Source organism: Eleutherodactylus coqui, chromosome 2 (genome assembly GCF_035609145.1).
Source record: "Eleutherodactylus coqui strain aEleCoq1 chromosome 2, aEleCoq1.hap1, whole genome shotgun sequence".
Lineage (NCBI taxonomy): Eukaryota > Metazoa > Chordata > Amphibia > Anura > Eleutherodactylidae > Eleutherodactylus > Eleutherodactylus coqui.
Genome location: NC_089838.1, coordinates 320,832,579 through 320,849,131, shown reverse-complemented (window position 1 = coordinate 320,849,131; position 16,553 = coordinate 320,832,579). Strand labels below are relative to the sequence as shown.

The 16,553-nt window shown below is 43.7% G+C and overlaps 12 non-coding genes across 12 annotated transcripts; all 12 read right to left on the bottom strand.

Annotated features, from left to right (window-relative positions):
* Positions 1 to 463: 463 nt before the first annotated feature.
* TRNAR-CCG (transfer RNA arginine (anticodon CCG)) lies at positions 464 to 535 on the bottom strand. Its single transcript has one exon. It is a non-coding gene; the product is annotated as a tRNA-Arg (tRNA).
* Positions 536 to 1,127: 592 nt separating this feature from the next.
* Positions 1,128 to 1,199, bottom strand: TRNAW-CCA (transfer RNA tryptophan (anticodon CCA)). The gene has a single exon. It is a non-coding gene; the product is annotated as a tRNA-Trp (tRNA).
* Positions 1,200 to 1,791: 592 nt separating this feature from the next.
* Positions 1,792 to 1,863, bottom strand: TRNAW-CCA (transfer RNA tryptophan (anticodon CCA)). Its single transcript has one exon. It is a non-coding gene; the product is annotated as a tRNA-Trp (tRNA).
* Positions 1,864 to 4,446: 2,583 nt separating this feature from the next.
* On the bottom strand, positions 4,447 to 4,518 carry TRNAR-CCG (transfer RNA arginine (anticodon CCG)). Its single transcript has one exon. It is a non-coding gene; the product is annotated as a tRNA-Arg (tRNA).
* Positions 4,519 to 5,110: 592 nt separating this feature from the next.
* Positions 5,111 to 5,182, bottom strand: TRNAR-CCG (transfer RNA arginine (anticodon CCG)). Its single transcript has one exon. It is a non-coding gene; the product is annotated as a tRNA-Arg (tRNA).
* A 592-nt stretch (positions 5,183 to 5,774) lies between these two features.
* On the bottom strand, positions 5,775 to 5,846 carry TRNAW-CCA (transfer RNA tryptophan (anticodon CCA)). Its single transcript has one exon. It is a non-coding gene; the product is annotated as a tRNA-Trp (tRNA).
* Positions 5,847 to 7,102: 1,256 nt separating this feature from the next.
* TRNAW-CCA (transfer RNA tryptophan (anticodon CCA)) lies at positions 7,103 to 7,174 on the bottom strand. Its single transcript has one exon. It is a non-coding gene; the product is annotated as a tRNA-Trp (tRNA).
* Positions 7,175 to 9,755: 2,581 nt separating this feature from the next.
* On the bottom strand, positions 9,756 to 9,827 carry TRNAW-CCA (transfer RNA tryptophan (anticodon CCA)). Its single transcript has one exon. It is a non-coding gene; the product is annotated as a tRNA-Trp (tRNA).
* Positions 9,828 to 10,419: 592 nt separating this feature from the next.
* TRNAW-CCA (transfer RNA tryptophan (anticodon CCA)) lies at positions 10,420 to 10,491 on the bottom strand. The gene has a single exon. It is a non-coding gene; the product is annotated as a tRNA-Trp (tRNA).
* A 3,912-nt stretch (positions 10,492 to 14,403) lies between these two features.
* On the bottom strand, positions 14,404 to 14,475 carry TRNAR-CCG (transfer RNA arginine (anticodon CCG)). Its single transcript has one exon. It is a non-coding gene; the product is annotated as a tRNA-Arg (tRNA).
* Positions 14,476 to 15,067: 592 nt separating this feature from the next.
* On the bottom strand, positions 15,068 to 15,139 carry TRNAR-CCG (transfer RNA arginine (anticodon CCG)). The gene has a single exon. It is a non-coding gene; the product is annotated as a tRNA-Arg (tRNA).
* A 592-nt stretch (positions 15,140 to 15,731) lies between these two features.
* TRNAW-CCA (transfer RNA tryptophan (anticodon CCA)) lies at positions 15,732 to 15,803 on the bottom strand. The gene has a single exon. It is a non-coding gene; the product is annotated as a tRNA-Trp (tRNA).
* Positions 15,804 to 16,553: the final 750 nt, after the last annotated feature.

Below are 16,553 nucleotides of genomic sequence, written 5' to 3'. Positions count from 1 at the left end.
CAACCGTTGCGCAACAAGCTCTTGCTGCTTCATGTCAAACTAGATGCAGGAGGCAAAAACTGGCATTGTGTGTCATGTCTGCTTGCTCACTTTTGTTAAACCGTGGTTCTAATAACACGGAGGTTTCAGCTTTTGATCCCCATATGGGCTAGGTTCTCCAGCATCTGAAGTGCCGTCAAGCTATCTTTTGACAAAGTCTTCGGCCTCTTTTAGGTGCCAAAAGTGGAGCCGTGATGCATGTGTATTTGAATCAAGGTTGCGTAGAGCGCAGTCAGGTCACATGGCCAGTTCACTCCATTTTTTTAGAGTGTGGTGCAAATGTCATTTTCACATGCAACTTTCTGGTCTTCCATTGAGAGACGCTTATTTATGCCACAAGGTCAAAGAAGTGTGTTTTTTTGCCGTAACCCAATTCCACAGTGTTTTTGAACAATTTTTTGTAGTTGATGAGTAAAATGTCAGATGACCCTGACGTGATTTGAACACGCAACCTTCTGATCCGGAGTCAGATGCGCTACCGTTGCGCCACAAGGTCAATGAAACTTGAGTGCTCTGACCCTGTTCAGCACTCTTTTCGATCATGTATCTGTAGTGGATCATGAAAAGTCTGATTTGATTTGGATGTGATTTCTAGGCACAATCTTCTGATGTGGAGTGAAACGCACAACCGTTGCGCAACAAGCTCTTGCTGCTTCATGTCAAACTAGATGCAGGAGGCAAAAACTGGCATTGTGTGTCATGTCTGCTTGCTCACTTTTGTTAAAGCGTGGTTCTAATAACACGGAGGTTTCAGCTTTTGATCCCCATATGGGCTAGGTTCTCCAGCATCTGAAGTGCCGTCAAGCTATCTTTTGACAAAGTCTTCGGCCTCTTTTAGGTGCCAAAAGTGGAGCCGTGATGCATGTGTATTTGAATCAAGGTTGCGTAGAGCGCAGTCAGGTCACATGGCCAGTTCACTCCATTTTTTTAGAGTCTGGTGCAAATGTCATTTTCACATGCAACTTTCTGGTCTTCCATTGAGAGACGCTTATTTATGCCACAAGGTCAAAGAAGTTTGTTTTTTTGCCGTAACCCAATTCCACAGTGTTTTTGAACAATTTTTTGTAGTTGATGAGTAAAATGTCAGATGACCCTGACGTGATTTGAACACGCAACCTTCTGATCTGGAGTCAGACGCGCTACCGTTGCGCCACAAGGTCAATGAAACTTGAGTGCTCTGACCCTGTTCAGCACTCTTTTCGATCATGTATCTGTACTGGATCATGAAAAGTCTGATTTGATTTGGATGTGATTTCTAGGCACAATCTTCTGATGTGGAGTGAAACGCACAACCGTTGCGCAACAAGCTCTTGCTGCTGCATGTCAAACTAGATGCAGGAGGCAAAAACTGGCATTGTGTGTCATGTCTGCTTGCTCACTTTTGTTAAACCGTGGTTCTAATAACACGGAGGTTTCAGCTTTTGATCCCCATATGGGCTATGTTCTCCAGCATCTGAAGTGCCTTCAAGCTATCTTTTGACAAAGTCTTCGGCCTCTTTTGGGTACCAAAAGTGGAGCCGTAATGCATGTGTATTTGAATCAAGGTTGCGTAGAGCGCAGTCATGTCACATGGCCCATTCACTCCATTTTTTTAGAGTGTGGTGCAAATGTCATTTTCACATGCAACTTTCTGGTCTTCCATTGAGAGACGCTTATTTATGCCACAAGGTCAAAGAAGTGTGTTTTTTTGCCGTAACCCAATTCCACAGTGTTTTTGAACAATTTTTTGTAGTTGATGAGTAAAATGTCAGATGACCCTGACGTGATTTGAACACGCAACCTTCTGATCTGGAGTCAGACGCGCTACCGTTGCGCCACAAGGTCAATGAAACTTGAGTGCTCTGACCCTGTTCAGCACTCTTTTCGATCATGTATCTGTACTGGATCATGAAAAGTCTGATTTGATTTGGATGTGATTTCTAGGCACAATCTTCTGATGTGGAGTGAAACGCACAACCGTTGCGCAACAAGCTCTTGCTGCTGCATGTCAAACTAGATGCAGGAGGCAAAAACTGGCATTGTGTGTCATGTCTGCTTGCTGATTTTTGTTAAACCGTGGTTCTAATAACACGGAGGTTTCAGCTTTTGATCCCCATATGGGCTAGGTTCTCCAGCATCTGAAGTGCCGTCAAGCTATCTTTTGACAAAGTCTTCGGCCTCTTTTGGGTGCCAAAAGTGGAGCCGTGATGCATGTGTATTTGAATCAAGGTTGCGTAGAGCGCAGTCATGTCACATGGCCAGTTCACTCCATTTTTTTAGAGTGTGGTGCAAATGTCATTTTAACATGCAACTTTCTGGTCTTCCATGGAGAGACGCTTATTTATGCCACAAGGTCAAAGAAGTTTGTTTTTTGCCGTAACCCAATTCCACAGTGTTTTTGAGCAATTTTTTGTAGTTGATGAGTAAAATGTCAGATGACCCTGACGTGATTTGAACACGCAACCTTCTGATCTGGAGTTAGACGCGCTACCGTTGCGCCACAAGGTCAATGGAACTTGAGTGCTCTGACCCTGTTCAGCACTCTTTTCGATCATGTATCTGTACTGGTTCATGAAAAGTCTGATTTGATTTGGATGTGATTTCTAGGCACAATCTTCTGTTGTGGAGTGAAACGCACAACCGTTGCGCAACAAGCTCTTGCTGCTGCATGTCAAACTAGATGCAGGAGGCAAAAACTGGCATTGTGTGTCATGTCTGCTTGCTCATTTTTGTTAAACCGTGGTTCTAATAACACGGAGGTTTCAGCTTTTGATCCCCATATGGGCTAGGTTCTCCAGCATCTGAAGTGCCGTCAAGCTATCTTTTGACAAAGTCTTCGGCCTCTTTTAGGTGTCAAAAGTGGAGCCGTGATGCATGTGTATTTGAATCAAGATTGCGTAGAGCGCAGTCATGTCACATGGCCAGTTCACTCCATTTTTTTAGAGTCTGGTGCAAATGTCATTTTAACATGCAACTTTCTGGTCTTCCATTGAGAGACGCTTATTTATGCCACAAGGTCAAAGAAGTTTGCTTTTTTGCCGTAACCCAATTCCACAGTGTTTTTGAACAATTTTTTGTAGTTGATGAGTAAAATGTCAGATGACCCTGACGTGATTTGAACACGCAACCTTCTGATCTGGAGTCAGACGCGCTACTGTTGCGCCACAAGGTCAATGAAACTTGAGTGCTCTGACCCTGTTCAGCACTCTTTTCGATCATGTATCTGTACTGGATCATGAAAAGTCTGATTTGATTTGGATGTGATTTCTAGGCACAATCTTCTGATGTGGAGTGAAACGCACAACCGTTGCGCAACAAGCTCTTGCTGCTGCATGTCAAACTAGATGCAGGAGGCAAAAACTGGCATTGTGTGTCATGTCTGCTTGCTCACTTTTGTTAAACCGTGGTTCTAATAACACGGAGGTTTCAGCTTTTGATCCCCATATGGGCTAGGTTCTCCAGCATATGAAGTGCCGTCAAGCTATCTTTTGACAAAGTCTTCGGCCTCTTTTGGGTACCAAAAGTGGAGCCGTGATGCATGTGTATTTGAATCAAGGTTGCGTAGAGCGCAGTCAGGTCACATGGCCAGTTCACTGCATTTTTTTAGAGTGTGGTGCAAATGTCATTTTCACATGCAACTTTCTGGTCTTCCATTGAGAGACGCTTATTTATGCCACAAGGTCAAAGAAGTTTGTTTTTTTGCCGTAACCCAATTCCACAGTGTTTTTGAACAATTTTTTGTAGTTGATGAGTAAAATGTCAGATGACCCTGACGTGATTTGAACATGCAACCTTCTGATCTGGAGTCAGACGTGCTACCGTTGCGCCACAAGGTCAATGAAACTTGAGTGCTCTGACCCTGGTCAGCACTCTTTTCGATAATGTATCTGTACAGGATCATGAAAAGTCTGATTTGATTTGGATGTGATTTCTAGGCACAATCTTCTGATGTGGAGTGAAACGCACAACCGTTGCGCAACAAGCTCTTGCTGCTGCATGTCAAACTAGATGCAGGAGGCAAAAACTGGCATTGTCTGTCATGTCTGCTTGCTCACTTTTGTTAAACCGTGGTTCTAATAACACGGAGGTTTCAGCTTTTGATCCCCATATGGGCTATGTTCTCCAGCATCTGAAGTGCCGTCAAGCTATCTTTTGGCAAAGTCTTCGGCCTCTTTTGTGTTCCAAAAGTGGAGCCGTGATGCATGTGTATTTGAATCAAGGTTGCGTAGAGCGCAGTCAGGTCACATGGCCAGTTCACTCCATTTTTTTAGAGTGTGGTGCAAATGTCATTTTCACATGCAACTTTCTGGTCTTCCATTGAGAGACGCTTATTTATGCCACAAGGTCAAAGAAGTTTGTTTTTTTGCCGTAACCCAATTCCACAGTGTTTTTGAACAATTTTTTGTAGTTGATGAGTAAAATGTCAGATGACCCTGACGTGATTTGAACACGCAACCTTCTGATCCGGAGTCAGATGCGCTACCGTTGCGCCACAAGGTCAATGAAACTTGAGTGCTCTGACCCTGTTCAGCACTCTTTTCGATCATGTATCTGTAGTGGATCATGAAAAGTCTGATTTGATTTGGATGTGATTTCTAGGCACAATCTTCTGATGTGGAGTGAAACGCACAACCGTTGCGCAACAAGCTCTTGCTGCTTCATGTCAAACTAGATGCAGGAGGCAAAAACTGGCATTGTGTGTCATGTCTGCTTGCTCACTTTTGTTAAACCGTGGTTCTAATAACACGGAGGTTTCAGCTTTTGATCCCCATATGGGCTAGGTTCTCCAGCATCTGAAGTGCCGTCAAGCTATCTTTTGACAAAGTCTTCGGCCTCTTTTAGGTGCCAAAAGTGGAGCCGTGATGCATGTGTATTTGAATCAAGGTTGCGTAGAGCGCAGTCAGGTCACATGGCCAGTTCACTCCATTTTTTTAGAGTGTGGTGCAAATGTCATTTTCACATGCAACTTTCTGGTCTTCCATTGAGAGACGCTTATTTATGCCACAAGGTCAAAGAAGTGTGTTTTTTTGCCGTAACCCAATTCCACAGTGTTTTTGAACAATTTTTTGTAGTTGATGAGTAAAATGTCAGATGACCCTGACGTGATTTGAACACGCAACCTTCTGATCCGGAGTCAGATGCGCTACCGTTGCGCCACAAGGTCAATGAAACTTGAGTGCTCTGACCCTGTTCAGCACTCTTTTCGATCATGTATCTGTAGTGGATCATGAAAAGTCTGATTTGATTTGGATGTGATTTCTAGGCACAATCTTCTGATGTGGAGTGAAACGCACAACCGTTGCGCAACAAGCTCTTGCTGCTTCATGTCAAACTAGATGCAGGAGGCAAAAACTGGCATTGTGTGTCATGTCTGCTTGCTCACTTTTGTTAAACCGTGGTTCTAATAACACGGAGGTTTCAGCTTTTGATCCCCATATGGGCTAGGTTCTCCAGCATCTGAAGTGCCGTCAAGCTATCTTTTGACAAAGTCTTCGGCCTCTTTTAGGTGCCAAAAGTGGAGCCGTGATGCATGTGTATTTGAATCAAGGTTGCGTAGAGCGCAGTCAGGTCACATGGCCAGTTCACTCCATTTTTTTAGAGTCTGGTGCAAATGTCATTTTCACATGCAACTTTCTGGTCTTCCATTGAGAGACGCTTATTTATACCACAAGGTCAAAGAAGTTTGTTTTTTTGCCGTAACCCAATTCCACAGTGTTTTTGAACAATTTTTTGTAGTTGATGAGTAAAATGTCAGATGACCCTGACGTGATTTGAACACGCAACCTTCTGATCTGGAGTCAGACGCGCTACCGTTGCGCCACAAGGTCAATGAAACTTGAGTGCGCTGACCCTGTTCAGCACTCTTTTCGATCATGTATCTGTACTGGATCATGAAAAGTCTGATTTGATTTGGATGTGATTTCTAGGCACAATCTTCTGATGTGGAGTGAAACGCACAACCGTTGCGCAACAAGCTCTTGCTGCTGCATGTCAAACTTGATGCAGGAGGCAAAAACTGGCATTGTGTGTCATGTCTGCTTGCTCACTTTTGTTAAACCGTGGTTCTAATAACACGGAGGTTTCAGCTTTTGATCCCCATATGGGCTATGTTCTCCAGCATCTGAAGTGCCTTCAAGCTATCTTTTGACAAAGTCTTCGGCCTCTTTTGGGTACCAAAAGTGGAGCCGTGATGCATGTGTATTTGAATCAAGGTTGCGTAGAGCGCAGTCATGTCACATGGCCCATTCACTCCATTTTTTTAGAGTGTGGTGCAAATGTCATTTTCACATGCAACTTTCTGGTCTTCCATTGAGAGACGCTTATTTATGCCACAAGGTCAAAGAAGTTTGTTTTTTTGCCGTAACCCAATTCCATAGTGTTTTTGAACAATTTTTTGTAGTTGATGAGTAAAATGTCAGATGACCCTGACGTGATTTGAACACGCAATCCTCTGATCTAAAGTCAGATGCGCTACCGTTGCGCCACAAGGTCAATGAAACTTGAGTGCTCTGACCCTGTTCAGCACTCTTTTCGACCATGTATCTGTACTGGATCATGAAAAGTCTGATTTGATTTGGATGTGATTTCTAGGCACAATCTTCTGAAGTGGAGTGAAACACACAACCGTTGCGCAACAAGCTCTTGCTGCTGCATGTCAAACTAGATGCAGGAGGCAAAAACTGGCATTGTGTGTCATGTCTGCTTGCTCACTTTTGTTAAACCGTGGTTCTAATAACACAGAGGTTTCAGCTTTTGATCCCCATATGGGCTAGGTTCTCCAGCATCTGAAGTGCCGTCAAGCTATCTTTTGACAAAGTCTTCGGCCTCTTTTGGGTGCCAAAAGTGGAGCCGTGATGCATGTGTATTTGAATCAAGGTTGCGTAGAGCGCAGTCATGTCACATGGCCAGTTCACTCCATTTTTTTAGAGTCTGGTGCAAATGTCATTTTAACATGCAACTTTCTGGTCTTCCATTGAGAGACGCTTATTTATGCCACAAGGTGAAAGAAGTGTGTTTTTTTGCCGTAACCCAATTCCACAGTGTTTTTGAACAATTTTTTGTAGTTGATGAGTAAAATGTCAGATGACCCTGACGTGATTTGAACACGCAACCTTCTGATCTGGAGTCAGACGCGCTACCGTTGCGCCACAAGGTCAATGAAACTTGAGTGCTCTGACCCTGTTCAGCACTCTTTTCGATCATGTATCTGTACTGGATCATGAAAAGTCTGATTTGATTTGGATGTGATTTCTAGGCACAATCTTCTGATGTGGAGTGAAACGCACAACCGTTGCGCAACAAGCTCTTGCTGCTGCATGTCAAACTAGATGCAGGAGGCAAAAACTGGCATTGTGTCATGTCTGCTTGCTGATTTTTGTTAAACCGTGGTTCTAATAACACGGAGGTTTCAGCTTTTGATCCCCATATGGGCTAGGTTCTCCAGCATCTGAAGTGCCGTCAAGCTATCTTTTGACAAAGTCTTCGGCCTCTTTTGGGTGCCAAAAGTGGAGCCGTGATGCATGTGTATTTGAATCAAGGTTGCGTAGAGCGCAGTCATGTCACATGGCCAGTTCACTCCATTTTTTTAGAGTGTGGTGCAAATGTCATTTTAACATGCAACTTTCTGGTCTTCCATGGAGAGACGCTTATTTATGCCACAAGGTCAAAGAAGTTTGTTTTTTGCCGTAACCCAATTCCACAGTGTTTTTGAGCAATTTTTTGTAGTTGATGAGTAAAATGTCAGATGACCCTGACGTGATTTGAACACGCAACCTTCTGATCTGGAGTTAGACGCGCTACCGTTGCGCCACAAGGTCAATGGAACTTGAGTGCTCTGACCCTGTTCAGCACTCTTTTCGATCATGTATCTGTACTGGTTCATGAAAAGTCTGATTTGATTTGGATGTGATTTCTAGGCACAATCTTCTGTTGTGGAGTGAAACGCACAACCGTTGCGCAACAAGCTCTTGCTGCTGCATGTCAAACTAGATGCAGGAGGCAAAAACTGGCATTGTGTGTCATGTCTGCTTGCTCACTTTTGTTAAACCGTGGTTCTAATAACACAGAGGTTTCAGCTTTTGATCCCCATATGGGCTATGTTCTCTAGCATCTGAAGTGCCGTCAAGCTATCTTTTGGCAAAGTCTTCGGCCTCTTTTGGGTGCCAAAAGTGGAGCCGTGATGCATGTGTATTTGAATCAAGGTTGCGTAGAGCGCAGTCATGTCACATGGCCCGTTCACTCCATTTTTTTAGAGTGTGGTGCAAATGTCATTTTCACATGCAACTTTCTGGTCTTCCATTGAGAGACGCTTATTTATGCCACAAGGTCAAAGAAGTTTGTTTTTTTGCCGTAACCCAATTCCACAGTGTTTTTGAACAATTTTTTGTAGTTGATGAGTAAAATGTCAGATGACCCTGACGTGATTTGAACACGCAACCTTCTGATCTGGAGTCAGATGCGCTACTGTTGCGCCACAAGGTCAATGAAACTTGAGTGCTCTGACCCTGTTCAGCACTCTTTTCGACCATGTATCTGTACTGGATCATGAAAAGTCTGATTTGATTTGGATGTGATTTCTAGGCACAATCTTCTGATGTGGAGTGAAACGCACAACCGTTGCGCAACAAGCTCTTGCTGCTGCATGTCAAACTAGATGCAGGAGGCAAAAACTGGCATTGTGTGTCATGTCTGCTTGCTCATTTTTGTTAAACCGTGGTTCTAATAACACGGAGGTTTCAGCTTTTGATCCCCATATGGGCTAGGTTCTCCAGCATCTGAAGTGCCGTCAAGCTATCTTTTGACAAAGTCTTCGGCCTCTTTTAGGTGTCAAAAGTGGAGCCGTGATGCATGTGTATTTGAATCAAGGTTGCGTAGAGCGCAGTCATGTCACATGGCCAGTTCACTCCATTTTTTTAGAGTCTGGTGCAAATGTCATTTTAACATGCAACTTTCTGGTCTTCCATTGAGAGACGCTTATTTATGCCACAAGGTCAAAGAAGTTTGCTTTTTTGCCGTAACCCAATTCCACAGTGTTTTTGAACAATTTTTTGTAGTTGATGAGTAAAATGTCAGATGACCCTGACGTGATTTGAACACGCAACCTTCTGATCTGGAGTCAGACGTGCTACCGTTGCGCCACAAGGTCAAGGAAACTTGAGTGCTCTGACCCTGTTCAGCACTCTTTTCGATCATGTATCTGTACTGGATCATGAAAAGTCTGATTTGATTTGGATGTGATTTCTAGGCACAATCTTCTGATGTGGAGTGAAACGCACAACCGTTGCGCAACAAGCTCTTGCTGCTGCATGTCAAACTAGATGCAGGAGGCAAAAACTGGCATTGTGTGTCATGTCTGCTTGCTCACTTTTGTTAAACCGTGGTTCTAATAACACGGAGGTTTCAGCTTTTGATCCCCATATGGGCTAGGTTCTCCAGCATCTGAAGTGCCGTCAAGCTATCTTTTGACAATGTCTTCGGCCTCTTTTAGGTGCCAAAAGTGGAGCCGTGATGCATGTGTATTTGAATCAAGGTTGCGTAGAGCGCAGTCATGTCACATGGCCCGTTCACTCCATTTTTTTAGAGTGTGGTGCAAATGTCATTTTCACATGCAACTTTCTGGTCTTCCATTGAGAGACGCTTATTTATGCCACAAGGTCAAAGAAGTTTGTTTTTTTGCCGTAACCCAATTCCACAGTGTTTTTGAACAATTTTTTGTAGTTGATGAGTAAAATGTCAGATGACCCTGACGTGATTTGAACACGCAACCTTCTGATCTGGAGTCAGACGCGCTACCGTTGCGCCACAAGGTCAATGAAACTTGAGTGCTCTGACCCTGTTCAGCACTCTTTTCGATCATGTATCTGTACTGGATCATGAAAAGTCTGATTTGATTTGGATGTGATTTCTAGGCACAATCTTCTGATGTGGAGTGAAACGCCCAACCGTTGCACAACAAGCTCTTGCTGCTGCATGTCAAACTAGATGCAGGAGGCAAAAACTGGCATTGTGTGTCATGTCTGCTTGCTCACTTTTGTTAAACCGTGGTTCTAATAACACAGAGGTTTCAGCTTTTGATCCCCATATGGGCTAGGTTCTCCAGCATCTGAAGTGCCGTCAAGCTATCTTTTGACAAAGTCTTCAGCCTCTTTTGGGTGCCAAAAGTGGAGCCGTGATGCATGTGTATTTGAATCAAGGTTGCGTAGAGCGCAGTCATTTCACATGGCCAGTTCACTCCTTTTTTTTAGAGTGTGGTGCAAATGTCATTTTCACATGCGAATTTCTGGTCTTCCATTGAGAGACGCTTATTTATGCCACAAGGTCAAAGAAGTTTGTTTTTTTTCCGTAACCCAATTCCACAGTGTTTTTGAACAATTTTTTGTAGTTGATGAGTAAAATGTCAGATGACCCTGACGTGATTTGAACACGCAACCTTCTGATCTGGAGTCAGACGCGCTACCGTTGCGCCACAAGGTCAATGAAACTTGAGTGCTCTGACCCTGGTCAGCACTCTTTTTGATCATGTATCTGTACTGCATCATGAAAAGTCTGATTTGATTTGGATGTGATTTCTAGGCACAATCTTCTGATGTGGAGTGAAACGCACAACCGTTGCGCAACAAGCTCTTGCTGCTGCATGTCAAACTAGATGCAGGAGGCAAAAACTGGCATTGTGTGTCATGTCTGCTTGCTCACTTTTGTTAAAGCGTGGTTCTAATAACACGGAGGTTTCAGCTTTTGATCCCCATATGGGCTAGGTTCTCCAGCATCTGAAGTGCCGTCAAGCTATCTTTTGACAAAGTCTTCGGCCTCTTTTGGGTGCCAAAAGTGGAGCCGTGATGCATGTGTATTTGAATCAAGGTTGCGTAGAGCGCAGTCAGGTCACATGGCCAGTTCACTCCATTTTTTTAGAGTGTGGTGCAAATGTCATTTTCACATGCAACTTTCTGGTCTTCCATTGAGAGACGCTTATTTATGCCACAAGGTCAAAGAAGTTTGTTTTTTTTGCCGTAACCCAATTCCACAGTGTTTTTGAACAATTTTTTGTAGTTGATGAGTAAAATGTCAAATGACCCTGACGTGATTTGAACACGCAACCTTCTGATCTGGAGTTAGACGCGCTACCGTTGCGCCACAAGGTCAATGAAACTTGAGTGCTCTGACCCTGTTCAGCACTCTTTTCGATCATGTATCTGTACTGGTTCATGAAAAGTCTGATTTGATTTGGATGTGATTTCTAGGCACAATCTTCTGATGTGGAGTGAAACGCACAACCGTTGCGCAACAAGCTCTTGCTGCTGCATGTCAAACTAGATGCAGGAGGCAAAAACTGGCATTGTGTGTCATGTCTGCTTGCTCACTTTTGTTAAACCGTGGTTCTAATAACACGGAGGTTTCAGCTTTTGATCCCCATATGGGCTAGGTTCTCCAGCATCTGAAGTGCCGTCAAGCTATCTTTTGGCAAAGTCTTCGGCCTCTTTTGGGTGCCAAAAGTGGAGCCGTGATGCATGTGTATTTGAATCAAGGTTGCGTAGAGCGCAGTCATGTCACATGGCCCGTTCACTCCATTTTTTTAGAGTGTGGTGCAAATGTCATTTTAACATGCAACTTTCTGGTCTTCCATGGAGAGACGCTTATTTATGCCACAAGGTCAAAGAAGTTTGTTTTTTGCCGTAACCCAATTCCACAGTGTTTTTGAACAATTTTTTGTAGTTGATGAGTAAAATGTCAAATGACCCTGACGTGATTTGAACACGCAACCTTCTGATCTGGAGTTAGACGCGCTACCGTTGCGCCACAAGGTCAATGAAACTTGAGTGCTCTGACCCTGTTCAGCACTCTTTTCGATCATGTATCTGTACTGGTTCATGAAAAGTCTGATTTGATTTGGATGTGATTTCTAGGCACAATCTTCTGATGTGGAGTGAAACGCACAACCGTTGCGCAACAAGCTCTTGCTGCTGCATGTCAAACTAGATGCAGGAGGCAAAAACTGGCATTGTGTGTCATGTCTGCTTGCTCACTTTTGTTAAACCGTGGTTCTAATAACACGGAGGTTTCAGCTTTTGATCCCCATATGGGCTAGGTTCTCCAGCATCTGAAGTGCCGTCAAGCTATCTTTTGGCAAAGTCTTCGGCCTCTTTTGGGTGCCAAAAGTGGAGCCGTGATGCATGTGTATTTGAATCAAGGTTGCGTAGAGCGCAGTCATGTCACATGGCCCGTTCACTTCATTTTTTTAGAGTGTGGTGCAAATGTCATTTTCACATGCAACTTTCTGGTCTTCCATTGAGAGACGCTTATTTATGCCACAAGGTCAAAGAAGTTTGCTTTTTTGCCGTAACCCAATTCCACAGTGTTTTTGAACAATTTTTTGTAGTTGATGAGTAAAATGTCAGATGACCCTGACGTGATTTGAACACGCAACCTTCTGATCTGGAGTCAGATGCGCTACCGTTGCGCCACAAGGTCAATGAAACTTGAGTGCTCTGACCCTGTTCAGCACTGTTTTCGATCATGTATCTGTAGTGGATCATGAAAAGTCTGATTTGATTTGGATGTGATTTCTAGGCACAATCTTCTGTTGTGGAGTGAAACGCACAACCGTTGCGCAACAAGCTCTTGCTGCTGCATGTCAAACTAGATGCAGGAGGCAAAAACTGGCATTGTGTGTCATGTCTGCTTGCTCATTTTTGTTAAACCGTGGTTCTAATAACACGGAGGTTTCAGCTTTTGATCCCCATATGGGCTAGGTTCTCCAGCATCTGAAGTGCCGTCAAGCTATCTTTTGACAAAGTCTTCGGCCTCTTTTAGGTGTCAAAAGTGGAGCCGTGATGCATGTGTATTTGAATCAAGATTGCGTAGAGCGCAGTCATGTCACATGGCCAGTTCACTCCATTTTTTTAGAGTCTGGTGCAAATGTCATTTTAACATGCAACTTTCTGGTCTTCCATTGAGAGACGCTTATTTATGCCACAAGGTCAAAGAAGTTTGCTTTTTTGCCGTAACCCAATTCCACAGTGTTTTTGAACAATTTTTTGTAGTTGATGAGTAAAATGTCAGATGACCCTGACGTGATTTGAACACGCAACCTTCTGATCTGGAGTCAGACGCGCTACTGTTGCGCCACAAGGTCAATGAAACTTGAGTGCTCTGACCCTGTTCAGCACTCTTTTCGATCATGTATCTGTACTGGATCATGAAAAGTCTGATTTGATTTGGATGTGATTTCTAGGCACAATCTTCTGATGTGGAGTGAAACGCACAACCGTTGCGCAACAAGCTCTTGCTGCTGCATGTCAAACTAGATGCAGGAGGCAAAAACTGGCATTGTGTGTCATGTCTGCTTGCTCACTTTTGTTAAACCGTGGTTCTAATAACACGGAGGTTTCAGCTTTTGATCCCCATATGGGCTAGGTTCTCCAGCATATGAAGTGCCGTCAAGCTATCTTTTGACAAAGTCTTCGGCCTCTTTTGGGTACCAAAAGTGGAGCCGTGATGCATGTGTATTTGAATCAAGGTTGCGTAGAGCGCAGTCAGGTCACATGGCCAGTTCACTGCATTTTTTTAGAGTGTGGTGCAAATGTCATTTTCACATGCAACTTTCTGGTCTTCCATTGAGAGACGCTTATTTATGCCACAAGGTCAAAGAAGTTTGTTTTTTTGCCGTAACCCAATTCCACAGTGTTTTTGAACAATTTTTTGTAGTTGATGAGTAAAATGTCAGATGACCCTGACGTGATTTGAACATGCAACCTTCTGATCTGGAGTCAGACGTGCTACCGTTGCGCCACAAGGTCAATGAAACTTGAGTGCTCTGACCCTGGTCAGCACTCTTTTCGATAATGTATCTGTACAGGATCATGAAAAGTCTGATTTGATTTGGATGTGATTTCTAGGCACAATCTTCTGATGTGGAGTGAAACGCACAACCGTTGCGCAACAAGCTCTTGCTGCTGCATGTCAAACTAGATGCAGGAGGCAAAAACTGGCATTGTCTGTCATGTCTGCTTGCTCACTTTTGTTAAACCGTGGTTCTAATAACACGGAGGTTTCAGCTTTTGATCCCCATATGGGCTATGTTCTCCAGCATCTGAAGTGCCGTCAAGCTATCTTTTGGCAAAGTCTTCGGCCTCTTTTGTGTTCCAAAAGTGGAGCCGTGATGCATGTGTATTTGAATCAAGGTTGCGTAGAGCGCAGTCAGGTCACATGGCCAGTTCACTCCATTTTTTTAGAGTGTGGTGCAAATGTCATTTTCACATGCAACTTTCTGGTCTTCCATTGAGAGACGCTTATTTATGCCACAAGGTCAAAGAAGTTTGTTTTTTTGCCGTAACCCAATTCCACAGTGTTTTTGAACAATTTTTTGTAGTTGATGAGTAAAATGTCAGATGACCCTGACGTGATTTGAACACGCAACCTTCTGATCCGGAGTCAGATGCGCTACCGTTGCGCCACAAGGTCAATGAAACTTGAGTGCTCTGACCCTGTTCAGCACTCTTTTCGATCATGTATCTGTAGTGGATCATGAAAAGTCTGATTTGATTTGGATGTGATTTCTAGGCACAATCTTCTGATGTGGAGTGAAACGCACAACCGTTGCGCAACAAGCTCTTGCTGCTTCATGTCAAACTAGATGCAGGAGGCAAAAACTGGCATTGTGTGTCATGTCTGCTTGCTCACTTTTGTTAAACCGTGGTTCTAATAACACGGAGGTTTCAGCTTTTGATCCCCATATGGGCTAGGTTCTCCAGCATCTGAAGTGCCGTCAAGCTATCTTTTGACAAAGTCTTCGGCCTCTTTTAGGTGCCAAAAGTGGAGCCGTGATGCATGTGTATTTGAATCAAGGTTGCGTAGAGCGCAGTCAGGTCACATGGCCAGTTCACTCCATTTTTTTAGAGTGTGGTGCAAATGTCATTTTCACATGCAACTTTCTGGTCTTCCATTGAGAGACGCTTATTTATGCCACAAGGTCAAAGAAGTGTGTTTTTTTGCCGTAACCCAATTCCACAGTGTTTTTGAACAATTTTTTGTAGTTGATGAGTAAAATGTCAGATGACCCTGACGTGATTTGAACACGCAACCTTCTGATCCGGAGTCAGATGCGCTACCGTTGCGCCACAAGGTCAATGAAACTTGAGTGCTCTGACCCTGTTCAGCACTCTTTTCGATCATGTATCTGTAGTGGATCATGAAAAGTCTGATTTGATTTGGATGTGATTTCTAGGCACAATCTTCTGATGTGGAGTGAAACGCACAACCGTTGCGCAACAAGCTCTTGCTGCTTCATGTCAAACTAGATGCAGGAGGCAAAAACTGGCATTGTGTGTCATGTCTGCTTGCTCACTTTTGTTAAACCGTGGTTCTAATAACACGGAGGTTTCAGCTTTTGATCCCCATATGGGCTAGGTTCTCCAGCATCTGAAGTGCCGTCAAGCTATCTTTTGACAAAGTCTTCGGCCTCTTTTAGGTGCCAAAAGTGGAGCCGTGATGCATGTGTATTTGAATCAAGGTTGCGTAGAGCGCAGTCAGGTCACATGGCCAGTTCACTCCATTTTTTTAGAGTCTGGTGCAAATGTCATTTTCACATGCAACTTTCTGGTCTTCCATTGAGAGACGCTTATTTATACCACAAGGTCAAAGAAGTTTGTTTTTTTGCCGTAACCCAATTCCACAGTGTTTTTGAACAATTTTTTGTAGTTGATGAGTAAAATGTCAGATGACCCTGACGTGATTTGAACACGCAACCTTCTGATCTGGAGTCAGACGCGCTACCGTTGCGCCACAAGGTCAATGAAACTTGAGTGCGCTGACCCTGTTCAGCACTCTTTTCGATCATGTATCTGTACTGGATCATGAAAAGTCTGATTTGATTTGGATGTGATTTCTAGGCACAATCTTCTGATGTGGAGTGAAACGCACAACCGTTGCGCAACAAGCTCTTGCTGCTGCATGTCAAACTTGATGCAGGAGGCAAAAACTGGCATTGTGTGTCATGTCTGCTTGCTCACTTTTGTTAAACCGTGGTTCTAATAACACGGAGGTTTCAGCTTTTGATCCCCATATGGGCTATGTTCTCCAGCATCTGAAGTGCCTTCAAGCTATCTTTTGACAAAGTCTTCGGCCTCTTTTGGGTACCAAAAGTGGAGCCGTGATGCATGTGTATTTGAATCAAGGTTGCGTAGAGCGCAGTCATGTCACATGGCCCATTCACTCCATTTTTTTAGAGTGTGGTGCAAATGTCATTTTCACATGCAACTTTCTGGTCTTCCATTGAGAGACGCTTATTTATGCCACAAGGTCAAAGAAGTTTGTTTTTTTGCCGTAACCCAATTCCATAGTGTTTTTGAACAATTTTTTGTAGTTGATGAGTAAAATGTCAGATGACCCTGACGTGATTTGAACACGCAATCCTCTGATCTAAAGTCAGATGCGCTACCGTTGCGCCACAAGGTCAATGAAACTTGAGTGCTCTGACCCTGTTCAGCACTCTTTTCGACCATGTATCTGTACTGGATCATGAAAAGTCTGATTTGATTTGG